Genomic DNA, 17264 nt, shown 5'->3' with positions numbered 1-17264 from the left:
CTACCCTGTCACAAGCAGATGTAGCCAACACCCAGGACTGCACCTTTTTTTGTCTCTCCAGCCAGACCAGCCTCCATCACAGTGGGCCTCTTGTTGACATTGCAGTGTCAGATCTTGCTGGAGACGCAAGACCTGCTTGACAGTTCTGCCATTTTATTGTATATAACATTGGGAGCACACTTCAAAGGAGGAAAACAGAATAGAAAAATGTGTGTGTATCTACTGTTTGGTTGCTGAATGCTCAGTCTTATCCTACCAGACGTCTGTCTCAGGGTTTGTTGGGGTTACAGGGACTGCCTAAAACTGGGTTATAGAGTTAAATGCGGATCAACTTCCCCCCTAACACACATACCCAGCCCTCAGAGTCCAAGTCTAGTGTAGTCGAAGACTAATGCCATCTTGAAAATGCCCAAAGTGGGTAGGGTTAGCCATGGTTAGCTTTACCCCATTGGTTAAGGTGTCCCCAGAGGCCATTCCCACCCACTAACTTGCACCAAGCATAAATGTTGCATCTCCAGGTACTCAGTCCTGATCCTGATGAAGATCATAAATGGACTGATTTTACTGTTGTCTTGTGAGAAGAGCCTAGAAGACTGGACCTGCTCTACCTCTGGCACCCAGGACAAAGAGGTAGACACCAAGGGTCATTACACTCATCTCCAGTTAAAGCTACAGAGACAAAACAAGCTATAAGAGGCCTTTACTTTCAACTGCCCAGAGGTACTAAGACTGTCGGCCTGTGCCCGCCACCCTGTGAGCCTCTAAGTGTCTCCCCTGAGGGGCTTCAAAAGTGTACTCCTATGGCAGATTTCTTTGACCAGGAAGAACCTTGTTAGTGTATCTGGCCCGCGCTCCATCGAGGTCAGCATCAAATTGCAAATAGGTCCTGTACTACTGTGACCATGGCTATCATTGGCACTTTGTGCTTCTTGGAGCGATTTTTACTTAAAACCTTTAAAAATCATATCTAAGGTTGCCCATATTGAATTTTTTTAATTTTGGTTTCTTTTTGTTTATTACATTTTCTCTATTTTGATAATTTGTTTAGGGTTTTTATTATTTTGCATTTCAACTTTACTACTGTGTTATTACTCTATACATAATCTACACATTACCTCTACGTTAAGCCTGTGTGCTCTGTGCCATACCTACCAGGTGGGTTGAACAGAGGTTAATGTAGTGACTAAAGGTTTCACCTGACACATATTATGGTTATTACTTGAGGTGGGTACATACCCTTCTCAACTAATAACCTAAATGCTTGCACAAACAAATTAGGCGATCTGAAAAATATGTTGAAACTACACAGAACCTGTAAATAACCTCTTAATAGGTTTGAAGATATTTTACCCAGAGCATGGATGACTATAAAAACATAGATATTTTAGCAGATTCTTTTTTCTGAGGTAAAGGGAAGAGGCGAGATTTATAAAAATATGTGTGGCATAAAATGAGTTACTTACCTGGAGCAAAAACCTCTGTATTCATTGTTGCACTGCCCTCTGCTGCCAATGTGATATTATTGCAACTTTGGTAAAGTAAAAAGTGCCATCTACAGATAGTGAGGCCTGAGATATATTTCTTCGTGTCCACGTACTCCTTTTTTCCATCCACATCATGCCTCCAGTTCCTAACAATTGCTGCATAGTGATATCCTGAAAGAGACACAGCTAATGGTGCAGTAGGGAATGATGAGCTTTTGGATTAACTATAGAGCTATTACTAGAATATGGCCAATTGTATGTTCCTCCGCCCCCCCCCCCCATTCACAATAATTGTGAATATTACAAGGCAGATAACAATTGGGTGAATGAGAGCAGCAAGTGCCCTTGTAAACGGTGTGAAAGGATTTAGTAAGACTACCAACTAAGCATCTTCCATGCTGTTAGTGTCAAAAGGCAGTGGTTGAATGAAACTCTCAACAGAAAGACACTTGGAGATTTTGGGGGAAAAGTAGCTAATAAACTGATGCACTTAGCACACAAGCTACAACTATTAAACTCTGCAATTGTTATTGGGGCAACATAAAAAGGAAGCTAGGGAGTAACTCAGTTTTTAGGCTTAACACTGTTGCAGATCAAAGGAAAAAACCAACACCATGAGGTAAACATAAAAAAGATGGTCCAAAAGAGAGACACCTGCTTTATCCAAAGACAGACTACTACTGGCTTACGAAGGTTGCAGTGAATAAGATATTGGTAGAACTCCCAACACATTCTACTGATGAGCAGGCTAGCCCACACTCCAAAATGAAGGACTTGGGTATTTAGCTATGTGTGCTGTTTCAAGCAGTTGGCTGAGTGGCCAAGTGGAAGAACAGTGATATTAATGCAGTGCACCTGCATAACCACTGAACTGTGCATATTGACTAAAGTTGTTAAATGAGGGAGATTCTGCACGGTTTCATTATTTTAAAATATAATAACGAAACATAAAAACAAATGGGAGGTTGTTTAAGTGATATGTCTTGACATTATATTAATAGCTACATTTCTTGGGAAGGAAAAAAAATAACTTTACTGGATGGCATAAACTTGTTGATTTCAGAGACTGTTCAATGGGCAATAGTTTGCTTGGAAGCACAATGTCCTACCACGTAATATTTCTCCATTAAGTGATAAACACATATGCAGGGACTTAACTTCTAAGTTAGGAAGAAAGCATTGTGCCCTTGAAGTGTAGTACACCAAAAAAGAAGAGCGACTGAATTTGAACACAACAATTCATTGTGGATGAATGGATGATTGGTCCTCAAGTACTCACTAGCTTTGCTGATTTTTTTTCATGGCTTTAATACCGAAACATGATTGCAATACTGGATGGAGGTCACAGGAACCTAAACAGGCTACCTTCCATATATCCAGTTGAGTGACACTTGTGGTGAAAGGGTCAAATGCAGGGTCCCAATTTGTTGGCACCAAATTACAGATGCATAGCTAGATACGCAGAGCTACAATGCGAAAGCCAATCACAGTTCTAGCTGTCTGCCTTTTTTTGACAGACCTAAATGAACAAGTTACTAACCTTTGGTAATGCTATTTCTGGTAGAGACTATTTACCTGCAGATTCCTCACCTTTTGAATGCTCCCCAGGCGTCAGACTGGGTCTGGAAACTTTTCAGCAGTACCTTTGCACACTGGAAAGTGGCGCCTTGTGGCTCAGTACGGAAGCTGCTCTGCTCCGAAAATGGCACATGGGTCTATATAGGGGCCACTCTCAAGCACTGTTGTCAGTTGCATTCGAGACTGTCCGCACCCCCAGACACAGAGGCTCAAAAGCAAATTGGTAAACAGAGTGCAGATTCCTAGACTTGGGATCATATTAATGGAGAGAGTCCAATCACTGAATGAGGAGGATGGGAGGGTTGGTGAGGAATATGCCCTAGAAAGACTCTCTACCAGAGAGTTACCAATCAGATGTTATCAGAAGTATATTGGTCTTCTGATAGAGATTGCATTTCTTTTTTTTTATTTCAAAGTATTTGATACATTTTTTATAAGTAAGTACATTAGCATTTCTGTTACAAGGCATATGCATCAACATTAGCATTTGCGATTCCTTATTAGCGAAAAATAAGGAATCGCTAATAAGGAATAGCAAAAGGCTATGCATGTAGGAATCGCTATTCAAATAGCGATTCCTTAACATTCCTTATTACCGAATCGGTAATACCGAATCGGTAATAAGGAATACCTACCCATTCATTCCTATGGGCTTGGAGGCCCATAGGAATGAATGTAAAGCCATTCTGTATTAGCGATTCGGTATTACCGAATTGCTAATAGCTGGAGCACTTTCAAGGGTGCCAGGGTGTCAAAAGGACACCCTGTTGCACCCCTGAAAATGATATGTGCACATATGTTGCACACACACATGCTCTAAGGGCATGTGTGTGCGCAACATGAAACTTTGAAAAATGCACAAAAGTGCATTTTTCAAAGTTTTTGCAAATTACCATGCAGTTCATCTTCATGGTAATTTGCTCCCCTTATTAGCGAAATCGCTAATTTTTTAACTTTGATGCATTGCATTTAAGGAATCTCACTTTGGGATTCCTTAAATGCAATCGCTATTTAAGGAATCGGTATTTAAGGAATCCCTATTTAAAGAATCGCTATTTAAGGATTCCTTAAATACCGATTTCTGCTTTTGGGTTGATGCATTGGGATTGGGTATTTTTTACTTAATACCGGGAGCTAATAAGGAATCGGTATTTTACCGACTGGATTTTGGCTTGATGCATAAGGGTAGTTTGTAGAGCAGTGTTTACAGGCACTTTGAAATATGTGTTTAGCTAATCCCCTCTGACTTGACTTGCTGCAAATTAGGCAAAGGGTGAAAGAAAGAAGCAGAAGAGAAAGAGGTGAAAGGAGATTCCTCACCTTTTGAATAGATACCAAAGCAGTAACTATTTGTAGGTTAGTCTGTGGATGGACTAAAACCAGAGAGTTCTTCAGGACCAAGTGGGCAAACTGTCCCTCTCGCCAACCTGACTATCCAGACAATAGTGCTTTGCGAACGTATGTAGGGACGCCCACATAACTGCCTGGCAAATGTCCAGGATAGGGATTCTCGTGCCAAAGTAGTGGTGCAGCTTTGGTCCTGGTAGAATGAGCATGCAGACCTTCTGGAGGCTGCTTTTTGGCCAATGCATGCAGATCTTTAGGCAGAGCATGATCCAGCAGAAAATGAACCTCTTCTGCAACGCTTTGCCTTAATTCACCGCAGAGAACCTCAAAAAGAGCGGATCGTCCTGCAGTGGAGACAGGGTTCTATGTGCACACATTGCTATGTTAGCATAAGCGCTTTAGATGTCAAACGCCATCTTGCCACTTTGCTGCTTTTGCACACAACACTGCAGGTAGCTGTTATTACAAGAAAAACTGCTTGCTTGCTTTTTCTTCACATGAGAACGGTCTGTTGTTCACATCCCTAGACGTGCACCGCGACCTTAGTCTGAAGACTGTGTGCAGAAGCAGTCAAGGTCAAATAACAATGTATGCTTTTGAATTCAGGTTGATCGGCCCACGCTCTAGCCATAACACGCACAGAGCTGCAAATATCTGAAACTCAGGTGCCTTTAATATTGCATTTGCATGCATGATTCAGACACTTGGAGAAAACCTTTTCCAGACGCAGAGCAGAGCTGAGCTGATCCTCTGATGTGATTCACCTAAGCTGATATTTACGGTATGGGGTTCCCCATTCAAGCCTAGAGACCTTCTATTAGTTTCATAAAACTAGCTTACTAGCGAAGGGAGGGTGGTTGTTTTCCACTATCATTTGTAATAGGATTCCTCCCTTCATTTTCTATGGTATTGTAACAATGATGATGGTTTTGTTTTTAATCATTTGTCTACTTATGTTAGCCAAAGTACTGCACCTTAGAGCACGTGGTTAAAAATAAACATTTTAAACTGTACTGTGTCTCTGATTACTCTTGATGTGGACTGATATGAGAATAATAACGAAAGGTGTTTCTGATTCCCACCATTCCTGAGAGTACTCTAAGTCGCTTGTTCTGGGTTGCCTAATCATTGGTAGCTTCAAGATGATACGGAGAACGAATGAGACACTGATGCTAGTCGGATAGGGGTTCTGGGTACTGAGGTGAGTTTTTGGTACACCACAATTCACTGAGGTCCTGGTTTCCTGCGCATAGTTCTGTGCATGAGCAGAATCCCTGCAACATGGCACACCTAACGTTTGGTCTTATGATTAAGACGCCTTAGTAGTGCTTATATTAGTCCACAATACCCTCACTCTGGTTTCCGGTTAACTGGAGTGACGGTTTTAACCTACCTAAATAGTTAATGTATAGGTTCTTTCAAGCTTGACAATTAAAAAGGTTTAGTTTTATCTTGTACCCTTTTTGTGCTACTGTTCATATAGATTGTTTTTCTTCTCTGTGTCCTTATGGCTGAAGTCGCTAATGCAGCGCATAGTCTCGCACCTCTCCGGCATCATTCAACGCAGTTCGGGGTGCCTGACGATGGGATGTCTATTATCTTTGTAGTGAGTGCTGATGCATCACATCCTTATGAGCTGTTTTACTCTTGGGTTACTTTGCCGGCGGTGAATGCTGATGATAATACGTTTCACTCATACACTCCTACGGCAGTCCCGGCTAATTACACGCCATATAGGACGCAGGAAATTCCAATTTCTGCTTGGCAGCATCGTATTTGGTTCAATGGCGCCCTCCCCCACACGGTTACACTGGTTCGTTTGGGTCCCTTGTCCATTCCTGGGGCCACTTGGCCAGTCTTGGCCAGGTTTACACCACATCCACGTTATTTGCAAGCCGCGGTGGATGAGTTACGTCAACTCCATACCGCCCTAATTACAGTACATAGGGCTTTAGTGCAATACGTTTCACGCAATGTCCAGGTGGGGGCACCTGGGGTTGCGGTGCAACGAGCTGGCCCGGCCGGGATTACTATTAGTCCCGTCATGGTTAATTCGGTTATGGGCAAGCGCCCCCAAAATAAGGACGATATGCCTTATTGGCTTGCTGAGAAATTTGACCATCTGGAAGCAGTTTTTCCGAATTCTACTGCTGTGGAAAAACACAGGATCCTCACCATTAGTTTGCAGAAAGACTTGGTCCCAGAGGTAGCTGATTGTGATAACTGGGGTAAAGTGTTTGCAGCAGTCTGCTCGAAGTGCTTATGGCTGTACTGCGCTCCGTGATCAAACGTGTTCAGGATCAACACGGTCTGGAGGCGGCGGTCGAGTTAGGGATGAGGCTTGTCGGCGTGTTCGACGTAGTTGCCACGCTCATCCTTGCTAACGTCAAGGGAGATGCGGTTAACTTTCAAGTGTCGAATGAGCTGCGCCTCGTCGCCAACGTCGATAAACCCCGGCAGTTACCAAAGATCATTGCGGAGGCTTATAAGACCATTGGCCGCAATAGTTTAGGGGTTAAGCCTTTTGTTCAGACAACAACTACGCAACCGCAAACTAAGACAGGGACGTCTTTTAAAGCCCACCTTCCAGCTTTTACTAAACATAATTGGAAAGCTAAAAAACAGGGGAAGCAGCAACAGAAATAGGAGTCTCGTCCCGCGTCGCCGGTCCAAGCGGCTAGTGCACGCACATATGATTTGCGCGATCGCACTAGGATTAGGTCTCCTGATAGATTTCAGGTTCCTGAACAACATTCTCCTCGTTCTTCACAGGAAACATCGGTCTCACAGTCCGGTGGAGGAGAACGTGGCAAAGGTCGGGGTGCCCAACAAGGACGTGAGCAGCCCCGCCAGACTGACGGTAAAGGCAAGCAGGACGAATTTGCACGACAACGGCCCCCGTTTCAAAAGAAGAAAGTTGCTGCACTAACAGCGAGGTATGCCATAGATAGTGAGAACGCAGCTTCGGAACCGGACATGGGCACTAACGCTGCTAGACAGCGCAGCGGAGGTTACAGTAGTGCGGCAAGCACTGCGTTCATATCTGAAGGCGACAGCAGCTGACACATTCATTACTGTAGAAACTGCTGATACTAGAGTGGCTCCCCCTGACAGACTATATGACATAGTCCTTTTAATAGAAGGTGACATGCAACGTACCATGAAAGGGATTTTTTGGGAAAATCTGACCTCTACATATGACATTCTGTTGGCAGAGGCAGACTGGCCCCCAGCTTTCGTTTTGGCCGCTCCTAGGGGGGAGGGGGTAATCCTCCCATCTTTGGCTCACGCTGTGCCGAAGGATCAGGCTCAGAACTTTGCAGAAGAGTAGGCTCAGGTACTTGCTCTGGCGTTGTACCATACTCAGGTTGGGTGGGACAAATTGTCGCCAAGCCATGAGATTCCATGACGGTCTATGCCCCAGCCGCAACCCCAATATTCCATGCGCCGCGAAGTTAGATCTCACGTCGCAGAAATCCTTAAACAATTGGAATATCAAGGTGTTATTGAAACATGTGTGTCACCCATGAATAATCCTCTATTCACTGTAACTAAACCTGATGGGTCGTACCGTCTAGTTTTGGATTACCGGCATTTTAACTCTCATTGTCGGACCAGTGCCGTACAGAATACCCACAGTTCTGCCCTCGTTGATAGTCTCGTGAGAAAAGGGTTTAAGACCACACTTGACATCTCCAATGGCTGTTATAGCCATAACCTGTCCTCTATTAGTAGTCAATGGACAGCCTTTACTTCCGTCTGCAAGCAAAAACTGTTTAAAAGATTAGCAATGGGCTACAAAAACAGTCCATGCGTCTTTGCCGCTCGTGTTGTCTCTCTGTTGGAGAGCATTGACCCTGATGCGTACTCGTATGTTGATGATATTTATCTCACAGACGATGGGTTATGGCCGCATCTGTGTCGAGTTGACCGCATCATTGTCATGTTTGTGGACTTCGGTTACAAATTCAACTTTGCAAAGTCACACATTGCAGAGTATACAGTGTTGTTTTTGGGCTATGAACTCAACAACGAAGGTCGAGGATTAGCACCTCACTTCCTGGAGAAGTGCGCATGTTTGCGTGCTCCGACAACACTGAAGAAACTACAATCTTTGCTGGGTTTTTGAATTTCGGACGTACTTACATTCCCGATTATGCCCAGCGTATCAAGCCGCTATATGCCTTGGTACAACCTACTTTTTCCAAATCGAGCTGGCTGCCAGAACATTCAGCTATCCTGCAATCTTTGCAGGCTGATCTTCTTGCCTCGAAATACTTACTGACGCGTGATAACCACACCAACCTGGTAATAAGAATTGTGCCTGGCGCGGTGGGTTTCACGTACTTAATGTTCAATGATTGCTTACAAATCGCACTTGTACACATCGGCTGAAATGCGCTTTTCCACTGTCGAAAAGGTTTTGACTGCAGTGCAGATGGCGATTCTGAAGGAGAGAGCGCTGTCGCAAGGGAAACGCATGTTGGTTGTCACACCGTATCCTGCCCTAGAGGCAGTAACGAAAGCCAGTGTACCTAATTCTAAAGCTTTGCATCCACGTTGGATACAATGGGCCACTTCTTTGACATCGCCGGATGTCACTTACATCTTTGATGCCTCATTGCAGACTCAGGAGTACTTGCAGTATGAATTTGTTCATCCAGCTCCTCTGTCCTTGCGCCCGCTTGAGGATTACCAATGTGTCATTTACACTGACGGTTATGCGCAACCGGCGACGGAATCTAAGCATGCTTATTCAGCGGCCTGGCTGGTACTTTCGTGAATGGTAAATTCAAATCTGATGTCGGGCACACACAGACGTTGGGTGATTGTACCGCCCAGTTGGCAGAGCTTCGTGCTCTGGTGCTTGCCCTGGAGTTTGCTGATCCTCGAGTTACTACTCTTATAGTGAGTGACTCTTTTTACTGTGTCCAATCTTTCAACGACAATTTATTCTTTTGGTCTCAAAATGAGTATCGTGATTCCAAAGGTAGCACAATCAAGCATAAAATGCTTTGGGTTCGAGTCGCAGACCTTAAACAACGTCTGCCGCTCGTGGATGTAATTCATACTCTTGAGCACCAGCGAGTAGGTGTCCACGCTGTCGGAAACAGCTTAGCTGACGAAGCAGCGAAAACAGCAGTGGCAACATATCTAGTAGCAGCAGTTACAAGATCCAAAAGTAAGATTGATGATGACATCTTGGCAGCTATTGCTGCGACAGAGAAGGGAAGTGATTACCCTAGAGGTTTCCCTTCTAAATACTCATCATTTAAGTCCTGATAAAGTTCCCTATGTGAGAATTAACGACGTTGGTGACAGATTGATTCCCAACGCGTACTGCAGACTTTCCTTGATAACAGCAGCTCACGAAGGTATGGCTTCTGCCCATGCCGGCGTTTCGGCGACTGTTACTCTCTTACAACAACGTTACTGGTGGCGCGGATTGTATAAACAGACTCGTGCTTATGTTCCTAAATGTGACATCTGCCAGCAGATAAAACCTTTGACTGCTGCGCGCCCGCCACAAACACAGTTGTACATATCTAATAAACCACTTGGGTGCGTTTATTTAGATCGCTGCGGTCCTTTCTCCTCTGATACTGCGTATAAGTACATCTTAGTTGCAGTGGATTCGTGTACTCGTTTTCTTTGGGTCTGGCCACAACGAAGTGCTGATGCTCGAACTGTCATCAGGGATCTGCGTGTCTTTGTGGGAATTTTTGCATGTGGTACCCTTCATTCTGACCAAGGTCCTGCGTTCGCCTCGAAGGCGTACAAAGAAGCCATGAGATCTTTGGGGGTCCAAGTCAATTTTTCGTCTCCATACCGGCCTGAGGGCAATAGTGTTGTGGAGCAAATGAACCGTGACTTAAAGCAATCCCTGACAGCTAGGGTTTTAGGTACTGGCAGGAACTGGTTGGCCCAGCTGTATAGCATTCAACGTGAACTTAATAATCTCCCTAGAAGGTCTCTGGGTGGGCGGACCCCATACGAAATGCTCTTTGGCATAAACATTTTGTCCCGGACCTTGATGGTCTAGACATGGCGGCGTCAGCCGCACCCTTTGACGTAGATGATCACTGTGCTGTATTACAGAATCTACAAGAGACCAGAGACAGTCTTGCAAAGGAACACTTGCCCTCCACAACTGATGCTGCGTTTCAGATTCCGGTAGTTGGTTGGCTACCTCGAGTTGGTGACCTGGTCCGTGACAAGGTGGAGAACAAGATCGTGCTCCAGTACCAGTGCTTGGCGTGCAGGGTACAAGAACAGTCATTTTACCTCCACTTCCTGGTCGCAAGGATAACAGGTACATATCCATTGACAATGTCAAACTACAGCGAGTGGCCGATTCTTCTTAGTATGACTCCAGCGGTCTCTTGTCCAGCAATGCTGAGAAATTCTGTTTTGGCTCCGGCAACTACCAACAGGCCTGACATTTCCATTGAGATGCATACAGTTACCAATACTTTATTGTCTCCACCGGCTGGTGGTCCAGTTGAAGATACTGAGTATAATTATCCCACAGATGTGTTGTTGCCTGGTTTACAATCAAGTGCAGTTGACCAGTCACGTTTTTCATTTGACACTAACTCTATGACTTCCAATGCCCCATCGAACATTTCTATTTTTGCTGCTTATTTTAAAAGATATTTTTTAATTCCCCCTTGGACTTACATTTGGCTGGTGCTCATAACTATTTTTTTGTTTATGTCAATTGGATTTGTGGTCGTATTTTTTTGTCTAATAAATGGACACGATCTCACCAAAAGATCTACAATTAGATTAATAGATGGAACTTTTGGCACCCCACTCCTCGTCACACATCATGAAGACGGACCAGACTTTTGTGAATATTACTGCCTGGCCTGTGTTAGATGGGATTCTATGAGATGCTGTTAAATTTCAAATTCATGGTCCCACAGAGGTGATTAATGTCCCCAATGTACTTAGTGTTTCTATGGGGGATGTTGTGAAACAAAACATCCGCTCTGATGATTGGGATGTCCAAGCCACAGAGGCTCTTTTTTCTGATTTGAAATATTATGCTGCTTTTGATGCTGAAGATTTGTATTTGAACACAGCAAACTACGGAGAGTTGTTTTGCTACCAACACTATGGAAATCATTTCCTGCATAAAGCGAATACATTTAGAAATGTTGTCAATTATACGCAATGGGAACATTGCCCAGCGCCCATTGAAGGCAGCTCCAAAACTCTAGTGAACGAATTTACTTATTTTACTGATTTCAGTGTATCTGAACCTGAAGCCTTTCATTTTAAAGTGGCTGCTGAGTCAGCTCCCAAAGTTACACTGACCCACACTAAATTATTGTATTCCAAGTCCTTTATGGATGAATTGGCTATAGGGGGCTATGACCTGTGGAAAGATACCATTGATCTTAAATCTGTTTGGGGTTCTAAAGCGTGGCAGGTACAAGGTACAGAAGCTCTGCATCGTGCTTGCCTGATCCCAAACCACATGTTGTTTTTGAATTCTACCATTTTTCAAACCACCTGCTTTGGATTGGCGACTTCTAAAAAGATGAATTCCCCCTCTATTCCTGATCTGGGCGCTTATCCAAAATGGAATACTCACACAGATCTGTCCCTTGTTGCATTGCAGTCGTTCATTACTAATACATCCTTCAACATTTCCAACCAAGACCCTGAAGAGTGGTTGTTATGGCAGAGGAGCTCGGATTCCTGTCAACATAGTTTTCTGGGTCCATACCCTGGCTATACACAGGTTAGAGTGGACCCCCGATTTCAATCTTCCCATTCTGTTACTACCTATTCTGTAGGTAAGTTATGTCAGAACTGGCTGCAACATTCCACCTTGGCATCTGTTAAACTTCATTTATCAAAATTGAACGACAAAGTGGATTTGAATGATTTTGTTAAGGGTCCTGTGGGTGGCAGGTCCAGATTAAGGGCTATTGACCAAGCAAATTTGAAAAAAGTGCTAGCTGTCAACGATAATAGCATAAACACCCTTTCTTCCAGAATTTACACATTAGATAATATTGTTTCATCTGTTGTGGATATTGTACAGGATGATATGTCTGTTTTATACCATGGTCAAAATCAATTGCGTTCTATAATGTAGTTTGCATGGACTTTACAAACATTGAAGGCTGGGAAAGTTCCCTGGGACTACATGAATACATCATCTTTATTCCTGCCGTTCAATCTGACTGCAAAACAACAGTTCATGTCCATGAAAGATGCAACATACTCATTATTGCATATTGAAAAGTTGGAACCTTTACCTTTCTCTGTGGACGACTCGAACTCAGCTGTGTGGCTTATCCACGGTTTAATCACCTGGCCATTTCCATTGTTTAAGTTCAGTTCATGTATGAAACATTATGCCCTAGGCAGATACGAACCATTGGGTACTGCTTTCCTATATGAAGTTTGGTCACTCTCATTTACATACAGGTGCATCAGAGAGGGTAAAGACGTTTATTTAAAAGGAGAGGAATGCACTTCCACACCTGAACACTCAGTAGTCTGTAGGCACATCCAATTGCATGGCGCCTGCAACGTTCAGGCTCCGAATTTAGTTTGCATTCCGAAGGGAAATCCTGTGCCAACGATTACACCCACTTTTACATTATTAGCTAACAGTAGCTATTTGCTTTTAAATAATGAGGCATGCTGCGGGATGCTAGTGGGGATTCCGTACATTGTAAATGTCTCACAGCGCGTAGTCTGTTGTAAAGATGTCCTTTTGCCGCCCCGCATGGGAGACTGGATGTATCCATCTGACCTTCCATCCCAACCTCGAAAGCAGAGTTCAACAAGATGAGCAGAATAAGGGCTCTATTGTCTCAAAAAGAAGTCGCTCTGACTTCCTCCCGTGAAACATTCGTCCTTCATGTGGCAAACACCCGCACCGAGGTGCACGCGCTTTTAAATACTGATCTCCCCCTTCATTTCGGTGCTCTACTATATTCAATGCCTCGTCAACAACTGGCTTGGTGCATTTTTTCAAAGTTGTGGGCTCCGGCCTCGTGACCTCCTTCCAAACAATATTTGGTGTGATAACGGCATTTTTTTATTCTATTTTTTCCAGCGTCTTCGGCGGGCTACCATTGATTCTCGCCCTGACTGCTGGTGTGCTCCTGTTGGTTTGTTTGCTCCACAATGGCTGCACGATATGTATCACACGACAGCCTGCCCCGGCTGCTTCAACTGCGTAACCGGATGCTTGAATACTATGGAACATTACCACTGACCACTTTAAGCGTAACCTATGGATTATCCTTCTGGTTCTCTTACTTTACTTGCGTGCAACCTGTTTTCCATTGCCTAGATTGTCCATTCGAATGGGCTCTGGATTTGTGCCTGTCAAACACGGCGTCTCCTGCCCCGCATTATGATCGACCAATGAGTCCCTTAGTGGCTCATGAGTTGGACTGTTCTGGCATAGGGATTATGGCCTGTGGAGCGGCACATGGAGTCCTAGGGAATTGGGATATATATGCGGCAGCATATGACTTCTTGGCGAAAAGTTATCTTGAAGAACACGCACGTTGTCCTCCGATTGTACTAGAGGCTCCATTTATTGAAGAACATGTATACTCATTTACTTTACTTGACTAGATGGCGGACTCTTTTACTGAACATTATAATGACTTCCTCTTGGAGGCAGTTGCTACTTATTGTGCCTACACGTTGATGGATTAACTTGGGAGTTGTCCATCTTCCGCACGTCCGAACCAAAATTTTAATTTTTTTTCTTTTTACTCCACACTAGGCTCTGTCACGCCTTTGCGAGATATTTTATTATTTTTTTACTTTTTCCAACAAGTTTTTTGAACTCTCACTACCAATTATATGGGTTGGCAATACATGAACTTGGTTCCGTCTCAATTGAACTTGAACTCCGCGTTCCTACTTTGCTTCCCTATTTTGTTTGTGGCCAGATAAAGGAATGGTGTAGTGGAGACAGGGTTCTACGTGCACACATTGCTATGTTAGCATAAAGCGCTTTAGATGTCAAACGCCATCTTGCCACTTTGCTGCTTTTGCACACGACACTGCAGGTAGCTGTTATTACAAGAAAAACTGCTTGCTTGCTTTTTCTTCACATGAGAACGGTCTGTTTTTCACATCCCTAGACTTGCACCGCGACCTTAGTCTGAACACTGTGTGCAGAAGCAGTCAAGGTCAAATAACAATGTATGCTTTTGAATTCAGGTTGATCGGCCCACGCTCTGGCCATAACATGCACAAAGCTGCAAATATCTGAAACTCGGGTGCCTTTAATATTGCATTTGCATGCATGATTCAGACACTTGGAGAAAACCTTTTCCAGACACAGAGCAGAGCTGATCCTGTGATGTGATTCACCTAAGCTGATATTTTCGGTATGGGGTTCCTCATTCGAGCCTAGAGACCTTTTATTAGTTTCATAAAACTAGCTTACTAGAGAAGGGAGAGTGGTTGTTTTCCACTATCATTTGTAATATGATTTCTCCCTTCATTTTCAATGGTATTGTAACAATGCTGATGGTTTTGTTTTTAATAATTTGTCTGCTTATGTTAGCCAAAGTACTGCACCTTAGAGCACATAGTTGAAAATAAACATTTTAAACTTTACCGTGTCTCGGATTACTCTTGTTGTGGACTGATATGAGAATAATAACGAAAAGGTGTTTCTGATTCCCACCTTTCCTGAGAGTCCTCCAAGTCGCTTGTTCTGGGTTGTCCAATCATTGGTAGCTTCGAGATGATACGGAGAACGAATGAGACACTGATGCTAGTCGGATAGGGGTTTTGGGTACTGAGGTGGGTTTTGGTACACCACAATTCACTGAGGTCCTGGTTTCCTGCGCATAGTTCTGTGCATGAGCAGAATCCCTGCAACAGTCCACCCAGTGCTCTTTGGTATGATGTATGTAGAAGCTCAGTGTTCTCTTGGAGGGGTGAGGGTGGAGAATTTAAGGCAGGCAAGGTGATAGTTTGACCGATGTGGAACAGCATCACAACCTTCAGCAGCAAGCATGCCAGAGTCTGCAGAAGCAGTTTGTCTGGGTAGAACACAGTGTATGGTGGATTGGTACAAATAGCTTGAAGCTCACTCCCTCACTATGCCGAGGCAGTGAAGAAGAAGAACGCAGCCTTAATGGTAAGAAGCCGTAAGGGAGATCAGTGAAACAGCTCACACGTAGTGCACATTGCGCAAGTAAAGACCAGATTAAGGTTCCAATTGGGAATGATCAAGGGAGAAGGGGGAAACATGCGTTGTAGCCCCTTTAAAAATCACATCACAACTGGTGACTTAAGCAATGAGTGCTGATTTGCAACCGTAAGAAAATGAATGGGCCAAAAGATAACCTTTAACTGTGCCCAAAGCAAAGCCTTGCCGGGCAAGAAAAAGCACAAACAGAACGTCAGATAACTTAGCCTTGAGGAGGTCAATATGGTGTGTGCTGCACCAAGCCACAAATTCGTCCCAATGACGCGTATACAGGTTTAGTCGATGGATGCCTGGCTGCCAAGATGACATCAACCACCACTGAAAGAAGGTTGTAGGTGTTCAGCTGTTGCCACTTAATCCTCAAGCATGAAGTGGGACAGTGCGAAATCCTTGGTGCAGCACCCTGTCCTGTTGCAGCAACAGCAGGTCCTACCAGAGGGGCAGCCTAATTGGAGGACATATGCTCAAGCCCAGGAGTTCTGGATACCATGGTCTCTGTGCCCAATCTAGAGCCACAAGGATGATTTAGCCTCGTATCTCCTGATCTTTTTGTGAACTTGGGCAGGAGTGATATTGGTGGAAAGGCATTCAGAAGTCCGGAGTTCCACTCGAGACAGAAAGCGTCTCCGAGAGAGAGAGAGAGAGAGAGAGAGAGCGAGAGCGAGAGAGACGCTTTGAAAATTCTAACGTGCAGAAGTGCTGGCATTGTGCGTTCCCGGAGGTGGCAAATCGAGCTACGGTTTTGCCCATTTACACAGGAAACCTTGCACCACCTGAGGGTGTAACAGCCATTCGTGATCCGCTAGGTGACGATGGTTGAGCTCGTCCACACCGGCATTCAATGATCCTGCCAGGCTGTTCACCACCACGAAAATTCCTTGGTGGTCCAGCCATTTCCAGAGGCGCAAGGCCTCCTGGCACAGGGTCTGTGATCCCACCCCACTCGGTTTGGTGCAGTACCACATGGCAGTGGTGTTGTCTGGGAGCCCCATACCAGATTCCCTTTGATGGATGGCAGGAAGGCTTTAAACGTCAAGCGGATGGCCCGGCAGGGTGGAAATTGGCCGGCAAGACGGAAATGGGCTGGCAGGATGGATCACCATCCGACCCCTAGCCCCACCACATCTTCAACAAAGCGAGCTCCATCATCGCACCCCAACTCCAGCAGATCATCAACAGCTCCTTCGAGACCACCACCTTCCCGGAGAGCTGGAAACATGCCGAGATCAACGCCCTACTCAAGAAACCCAAGGCGGACTCAAAGGACCTCAAGAACTTCCGGCCCATCTCCCTGCTCCTGTTCCCGGCGAAAGTCATTGAGTAGACTGTCAACAGGAAACTGACCCGCTTCCTCGAGGAGAACAACACCATGGACTCGTCCCAATCCGGATTCCGCAGCAACAAAACCACCCTCATCGCCGCCACTGACGACATCAGGACCCTGCTGGACAGTAGTGAAACCGCGCCCTCATCCTCCTGGACCTCTCAGCCGCCTTCGACACAGTCTGCTACCACACCCTACGCACACACCTCAAAGACGCAGCAATCCGTGACAAAACCCTGGACTGGATCACCTCCTTCCTCACCGGCAGAACCCAGAGAGTCCGCCTCCCCCATTCCGATCCGAAGCCACCAAGATC

At 44.8% G+C, this 17264-nt stretch overlaps 1 protein-coding gene across 6 annotated transcripts in view; it reads right to left on the bottom strand.

Annotated features, from left to right (window-relative positions):
- The window catches only part of WDR91 (WD repeat domain 91), a 194654-nt gene that overhangs the window by 95029 nt on the left and 82361 nt on the right, over positions 1 to 17264 (bottom strand). The gene's annotated exons all lie outside the window — the stretch shown is intronic.

The sequence above is a fragment of the Triturus cristatus genome, chromosome 4_1 (genome assembly GCF_964204655.1).
Source record: "Triturus cristatus chromosome 4_1, aTriCri1.1, whole genome shotgun sequence".
Lineage (NCBI taxonomy): Eukaryota > Metazoa > Chordata > Amphibia > Caudata > Salamandridae > Triturus > Triturus cristatus.
The sequence above is the reverse complement of the archived record's forward strand: the minus strand, read 5'-3'. Positions and strand labels throughout refer to the sequence as shown.